The following is an 8,948-nucleotide window of genomic DNA, read 5'->3' as shown; positions in this document are numbered from 1 at the left end:
AACTCCTTGCCAAGCCCCCTCTTAGGTAGTGGGAGAGAGGGCATGTTTCTAGCCCAATAAAGGCTATTAATACACATTGCTTGAAAAAACATGGATGTGGGATAAAAAAGGAGAGTTCCCCCATGGTTGCAGGCAAATAAAGAAAAGATAGATCCTCCTCTTTCCAACAAAAAGTGAAAGACATTTTCTGGAGTAATCAAATACCAAAAAAGTATGAACTTATAATTTTATTTATATACCAAGAAAGCTAAAACTTCACTATTTTTCCAAAAGTCTTTTCCTCTCTTCTTGTGAGGTTTAAAAAAGAGGAAAACAATCTCGATCATATTGGCCATCTCCCAAAATATTAAGGCATTCATGCCTCATGTGCTTCTCCTTTGATATGTGCTCCTAAGAATGATCATTACCATTCCAAATCTATAAAAAATGAGTGAAGTATGACTTAATTAGACTTCTCTTTTGTGACCCATTTATTTTTCAAGCAAGGTGATGACTACCAGAGAAAAGAGTTATTCTGACACAAAATGGCTTGTTTTAGGTTTGATATTTGCAGTGAGAAAATTTCATGCATATTTGGTAAGCAAACTCTTTATTTTGATACTGTGGAGAAAATTTTTCCACTTGTTGTTTACCATCTGACAAGGTCTCATAGGATTGTTAAGTGGATTTTGGAATTGTAGGAATTTGACTATACTTTTAAAATGGAAGAAAGCAACATGGCTTCACTTTGCAGACATATTATCTCATAGAATTTATGAAAAATGAATTGAGGAACCACTAAAAGGGATACAACCTCTAAAACCTTTAATGCCTTCTTATTGTTTTTTGACGGAACATATCAAAGACAGACATGGACAGTTGGTGGTGGTTTAGTCTTATATAACCCACATGGTCAAACTGTGTTCAAAGAAAAGATAGTCTTAGAAAATGTACAAACCAACAATGAAGCTGAATATGCTGTTCTTGAGGAAGGATTGATGAGATGTAAGCAAGTAGGAGTGGATAAGTTTATCATTAAAGGGGATGCATTGTTACTTGTGAAACATGTTCTTGGTGTTTGGGCATGTAAAAATGATAAATTAAAAGAGCATGTGCGAAGGATCCGAGATCTCTTTAAGCAATTCAAGGTGGTACAGTTGTTACATGTACATAGGGAGAAGAATCAAGAAGAAGATCAATTAGCGAAAGAAAAAATGGCAGTTTTGGTTGGAAATGGCCTTTTGAGAAGGAAACCAAATTTCAAGGAGAAGAAACATTGAAGGAGCTTTTGCAATGGTTACAAACTGGGGAGTTACCTATTGGTTTGACAACAACGATACAAAAATGGAGGCTTTTAAATAATGAGCTCTCATATTTACTTATAGGGGATCTTCTCTATCACAAAGAGAAGGATATGGTCTTATGGAGAGTTTCAAATGCTATCGATATTCCACGTATTCTTCAACATTGTCATGATGAGGTATGTGGTGGACACTTTGCACATGACTTGAATGTTAAAAAGATCTTACAAGTAGGGTATAATTGGCCTAGTTTACATGTTGATGTGGTTCATTGGTGTAAAACTTATCATGTTTAAGATTGATTTATGGACCAAGAAAACCTATTTTGTGACTTATGGACCATTTGAGAAATGGGGTATTAATGCCATCAAACCTTTGCCTAGAACCCAAAATGGTAAAGTTTATATTTTGGTTGCTTTGGAATATATGACTAGATGGGCTAAAGCAGCAAGTTATTCAAGGCTGACAAAACTTATAGTTTCCATATTCATTTTTTCTCATATATGTTGCCGTTTTGGCACAGCTTTGGAGTTGGTTTCTGACCATGTTCCATGATTTCGAGAAGGAATATTGACGTAGATTCTTGATAAACTCAAAATATTAAACATCGATATTCTAGTCCTTATTACCCAAAATGTAATGGTTTAGTTAAAAAGATTAATGGTATTTAATACAAAATTATAGCTAAACATGTGGAAGCTAAGCCAAAAACTTAGGATGAACATCATTTGGATGGGGCACTTTGGGCATATAGGACTACTTTGAAAGCCTCAACACAATTCACTCATTTTCATCTTGTTTATGGACAAGAAACACTTGCTTCTATATTAAAGTTTATCTACCAAATGTTGAATTATTAAAGAAGATAAACAGGGACCTTGATGATGTGTTTCAAGATTGACTCATAATCTTGCATCATTTAGAATTGGATAGAGAAGTAGCTATTGATCACTTTATCACTAATTCTTAGAATGTTAAGGAAAGGCTTGATTCTTTACTTAAGGCAAAAGGTATACATAAGTACATGCTTGTATCAAATATGATAGCTGCCTCGATGACCATTTTGATGCCAAATTGTTAAAACGTTGGGAAGGTTTGTTTATTATCCAAAAGTTTTATGATAATGGCGATTATCAACTTACCAATTTATTTGGCCATGAGCATTTTGCCACTGTTGAAAAGATGCAGGGAAGAAGGAAGCTTGAGCTCTTTGGAAGCACACACACACACTCACACAAACCCTAGAAGAGAACACACAAGATGAGAGGTTGAAAATTGTTCTTCTTCGTCTTTAACCAAAGAGGTCTACAAAAGAGATAAAGAGACCAACACACATACTGGAGTATATACAAGCGGTCCATAATTGAACATGCTAAAGTGGAGTGGATAGGTGTGGAATAGTCGGTGTAGTCTAGCTGTAGAATCTCTCACGAAGATATGTCAGTGCCAGCACCAAACCCGCTCTAGTGATGTAAATGTCGAACGGTCATGCAGGTGCCTCATGAGTGTCAGCTCATCTTGAGCTTGACATCTCAACACTGCCCCTCAAGCTAATTCCAGCTCGTGAACTCCAAGCATATCTCAAAATTTACGGAGCTTCTCAGCTCTCCCAAGGCCTTTGTGAAGATGTCAACGACCTGATCCTGTGTGTTGATGTAGGCCAAGTCGATGTCACCTCTGCCAAACTTGATGAAGTGGTAGTGTACCTCAATGTGTTTCATCCGTGCATGGAAAACTGGGTTCCTGGCCAACTGTATACTGCTAAGATTGTCACAATATATGACAATCGTTCTCTCCACATGCAACCCCAAATCAGCTTGCATAACCAATGTACCTCACACGCTGCCACCCGCACCTCTTCTGTACTCTGCCTTTGTACTCGACAAGGCAATTGTGGGCTGCTTCTTGGTGCTCATGTCACAACAACACTTCCCAATGAAAACTAAAATCCACTGGTAGATCTCCTGTCTCAGATGCTACCTTCCCAATCTACATCTGTGTACCCATATAGCTCTAATGGTACACCTACTGCATAAAACAATGTTTAATCAAAAGTGGACCTCAAATACCAAAGTGTGCGTACTATCAAGATGTGGTTTACGTGTGGAACGTGCATAAACTGGCTCTCTAAGCCAATAGTGTAACTCAAATCTGGCCTGCTGATCATGACATAGATCAAACTCCCCATAATATTCCTATATATAGTGGGGTCCTCTAACACATAACCTGCATCCACACTAAGCTTTCCATTTCGATCTAATGGCACCAAGATTGACTTACAACCAACCATTCCATACTTGGAAACATGTCCAGTACATACTGTGTTTCTGACATCCAAATACCATCAAGTGTGGGAATGACCTCAATGCCCAAAAAGTAGCGCATATCTCCCAAATCCTTTATGTCAAACTTCCTTTTGAGAAGACTTTTCACATGCTTAATCTCTTCCAAGTTGTCACCCCCAACAATATGATCATCTACATAGACGGTGATGATCACAATACCCTTATCACTTTCGTGCACATACAAGAGAGTGATCTGCATCTACCACATATGAAAACCAATAGTGACAAGATACTCAGTAATCTTGTCATGCCATGCTCATGGAGCTTGCTTCAGCCCATACAAGGCCTTATGAAGCTTACATACATACTCTAGGTGACTTGTATCCTTAAAACCACGCGACTGATCCATATACACTTCTTCTCTTCCAAGTCACCATGCAAGAACACATTTTTTACATCCATTTGATGTAAAACTAGCCTTTAGCTACAACCACTATTATCACATCTCTCATAGTTTCCATCTTTGCAACAACAACAAGGAAAAATGTCTCCTCATAATCAATCCCATGTGTCTGTGCATATCCTTTGGCTACCAATCTAGCCTTGTACATGCTTATGCTACCATCACTGCTATGTTTCACCTTATATACCCACTTACATCCAATAGCGTTATTGCCTTTAGGCAATGGCACCAAATCCCAAGTCTCATTTCCATACAATGCATCCATCTCCTCATCCATTGCTTTCTCCTAATACACATTTCCAATAGCCTCATCAAGACATGTGGGCTCTACAACTTGCACAACCTTTGCCATGTAAGCATAGTGATGTGCCACATAACCATCATAAGTCAACCTCGTTTAGGGTTTTTTACTCTTCTAGATCTTCGTAACTTTGCATTCATGGTTTCTAAAGCCTTCTTTACACCAAGTGTCCTCATTGCTAGAATCCCAAGCTCCTCAATAAGGCTCATCTTTGAGCCACGAGACTCTCCCTTAACAAAAGAATGCCTTGTGAAATATCAGGCATACCAAGGGGGTCAACCACTTTCTCTTTGCCTTTATGTGATATACCAACTATATTTCCAGGATTGGTATTATGATGTAACTTGCCACTCCATGGTCTATCAACAAAACCGTTGGATAAGAACTCTTTTGGTCCACTCAATGACTGTGATTGTTGACTTGCATTCTATGCAACCACATTTACACTTACATCAGTCCCAACAACATCTTTTTCAGCCGCATACCAACTACTCATCTCATCAAATGTAACATCCTTGCTTACCCTCAATCCATGTGTAGAAGGATTATAACATCTATATCCCTTTTGCTGAAGGGAATACCCAATAAACACATATTTTTTTACTTTTGGATCCGACTTAGTACGCAACTCATTTAGCACATGCACATATGCAATACATCCAAAAACTTTCAAGTGATACAAATCAAGTTTCTTGCCATTGAATTTCTTCTCTGGCGTTACATTATGTATGGCTGCAGCAGTAGGAGTCCTGTTCATGATATAAACTGTTATAGAAACCGCTTTAGCCCAATAGCTATGCGGCATATTCTTCTTTGTCATTAATGCTTGTGCTATCTGTGTAATGTGCTTGTTTTTTCGCTCAACAACTTCATTTTACTGCGGAGTGTATCTACATGTAAACTATCTCTGAATGCCATTCTTTCGCAAGAAATTAGAGAACACATTGGAGAAGTACTCTCCCCCTTCATCTGACCTTAGGCACTTCACATGCTTCCCTGTCTACTTTTCAACCATCACTCTGAAATTTGAAAAATGAGTGAAAACTTTACTCTTCTCCCTCATGAAATACACCCACTTTCCTTGTGTGGTCTCATGAATGAATGTTACATAATACTTGTAGCCACCCATGGACGTAGTTTTTGAAGGACCCCATACATCTGAATGCATAACATCTAGTACATTCTTGCTCACATTTCTGTCATGTGAAAATACATGCTTTGTTTACTTTCAAAATTGACATGCTTCACATACGTTCTACATAACATCAACCTTAAACTTGGGCAGCCCTGTCATAATTTCTTTACTCTGCATATACTTCATTCTTTGCACATTTACATGTCCAATTCTCTTATACCAAATGTCTGTATCTCCAACAACTCTTGAACCATTTGTAAACATTGCAGCACTTTACTTCAGGCATATTTACATTCAGTGTAAACATTCTACCCACTATGTTACCTTTTGTAACCAACCTGCACTTATCTTTAAAGTCTTCTACATAACAACCATTAGGGTTAAACCACATCTACAAACCCTGCTCAATCATCTAGCCAACAGAAACTAGATTCTTTGTAATGTTTGGAACATGAAGTACATCTGCAAGGTACTTCACCTTACCATCCTGCATAGACAATGGCACATCTCCAACATGGGCAATCAGATGAGCAGTGTCATCCCCTATGTTAACAAAACTTGGTCTTTCAAGACTTTTAATTTCCTTGAACCACTTGTCATGTGGTTCAAAGCACCTGAATCAACATACCACACATCATCCTTACATGCTGATACATCATTTCCAGACACAACATTAACTACATGTTACATAACAAACAACCTCTCATTATCCTCATTATTTCTACTAGAGGACGCATAGTTATTTTGCTACATTTTTTCATTTCGCATGTCATTATGTTTATTATAGCAATCTGCTTGCACATGTCTAGGCTTACTAAATTAAAAATAGCCTCATGTAACATTATGTTGTCTTTGCCAATTTCCACGACCTCTTTGAGTCCCCTTGTCTCTAAACTAGCCTCTTCCATCTATGTTGTTGTTGTGAATCCTGGGAGTGTTTGTTGGTGCTGCTGTCTGCTGACCATAATTCTGATTACATGTTTGGCCCCACTACCTTGGCCATGGCCTCAGCCTCTACCTGCACTTGTGTAGAAGGCTTATTACTTTGAACTGCCATTGTTTTGTGAAGAATGGTCCTCACCCAAACTCTTTTCTTCAATGATCAGCATTGACACCAAATCTATAAAGTTGGGAATATTCTCTGGAGTTTGATTAAACGTCTTGAATGCCTTGTATTGTGGCCCAAGAACTTGTAGATATACTTCCATCTTATTATCATCATCAACAGAAACACCAATAGATGCAAGGGATTCCATAATGCCCTTGATCTTTAAGGCATAATCATTCTCATGCATAGAGGTATGCATAAAAGTTGATTATTTTATTATAAAAGTGTTACTTTTATCATATTGAATTCCATGCATAGAGGTATGCATAAAAGATGATTATTTTATTATAAAAGAATTACTCTTATCATATTTGAATTTCGTGCATAGAGGTATGCATAAAAGTTGATTATTTTATTATAAAAGTGTTACTTTTATCATATTTGAATTTCATGCATAAAGGTATGCATAAAAGTTGATTATTTTATTATAAAAGTGTTACTTTTATCATATTGAATTCCATGCATAGAGGTATGCATAAAAGTTGATTATTTTATTATAAAAGTGTTACTTTTATCATATTTGAATTTCATGCATAGAGGTATGCATAAAAGTTAATTATTTTATTATAAAAGTGTTACTTTTATCATATTTGAATTTCATGCATAGAGGTATGCATAAAAGTTGATTATTTTATTATAAAAGTGTTACTTTTATCATATTGAATTCCATGCATAGAGGTATGTATAAAAGATGATTATTTTATTATAAAAGAGTTACTTTTATCATATTTGAATTTCATGCATAGAGGTATGCATAAAAGTTGATTATTTTATTATAAAAGTGTTACCTTTATCATATTGAATTTCATGCATAGAGGTATGCATAAAAGTTGATTATTTTATTATAAAAGTGTTACCTTTATCATATTTGAATTTCATGCATAGAGGTATGCATAAAAGTTGATTATTTTATTATAAAAGTGTTACTTTTATCATATTGAATTTCATGCAAAGAGGTATGCATAAAAGTTGATTATTTTATTATAAAAGTGTTACCTTTATCATATTTGAATTTCATGCATAGAGGTATGCATAAAAGTTGATTATTTTATTATAAAAGTATTACTTTTATCATATTTGAATTTCATGCATAGAGGTATGCATAAAAGTTGATTATTTTACTATAAAAGTGTTACTTTTATCATATTTGGATTTCATGCATAGAGGTATGCATAAGAGATATTCTTTTTATACTAAAAGAGTGATTTTCATCATAAATGGATTTTATGCATAACTTAGATGCATAAGAGAAATTCTTTTATTCTAAAAGTGTAATTCCTACCAAATTGAATTTATTCATAGGAAGATGCATAAAAGATTGATTTTTAATTCAAAAGTGTTATTCTCATCTAAATTGAATTTATGCATAGGAAGATGCACAAAAGATTGATTTTTAATTCAAAAGTGTCATTCTCATCTAAATTGAATTTAGGCATAGGAAGATGCAAAAAAGATTGATTTTTAATTCAAAAGTGTCATTCTCATCTAAATTGAATTTATGCATAGGAAGATGCATAAAAGATTGATTTTTAATTCAAAAGTGTCATTCTCATCTAAATTGAATTTATGCATATAGGAAGATGCATAAAAGATTGAATTTTAATTCAAGTGTCATTTTCATTTAAAATGAATTTATGCATAGGAAGATGCATAAAAGATTGATTTTTACTTCGAAAGTATTAATCTCCTTAAATGGAATTTATGCATAAATAAATGTGTAAAGAAATCTTATATCAAATATAAGAATTCTTTTGTATTCTATAAATAGATATGAGATGTGATAGGATGTGATAAGAGGTGTATAAGATGTGATAAGAGGTGATAAGATGCTTATGAAATAAGTTAGGAGGTGATAAGATGAATTAAGATGTGATAATATGTGTATGGGATGAGGTAAGAAGTGTATGTGATAGGATAAGATGTATATGGGTTGTGATAGGGCGAGAATGGATGTGATGAAAAAGACTAAATGTGAAGGCATATGGGGTTATATGAATGGAAATGTGGAAATGGATGTATGTATGTGGATGTGTGGATGTGGAGATGGGAATGTGGATATATGAATGAGGACGTGATAATGGATGTATGCATGTAGATGTGGATATATGGATGTGAATGTGAATGTGGATGTGGATGTGGATGTATGGATGTAGATACGGATGTGGATGTATGAATGTGAATGTAGATGTAGATGTGGATATATGGATGTGAATGTGAATGTGGATGTGGATGTAGATACGGATATTGATGTATGAATGTGAATGTGGATGTGGATGTGGATGTATGGATGTAGATACAGATGTGGATGTATGTATGTGAATGTGGATGTATGTATGTGAATGTGGATGTATGAACGAGGATGTGAAGATGGATATA

This window comes from Cibotium barometz, chromosome 13 (genome assembly GCF_041138505.1).
Source record: "Cibotium barometz isolate CiBa-2024 chromosome 13, ASM4113850v1, whole genome shotgun sequence".
Lineage (NCBI taxonomy): Eukaryota > Viridiplantae > Streptophyta > Polypodiopsida > Cyatheales > Cibotiaceae > Cibotium > Cibotium barometz.
Note: the sequence above shows the minus strand (reverse complement) of the source record.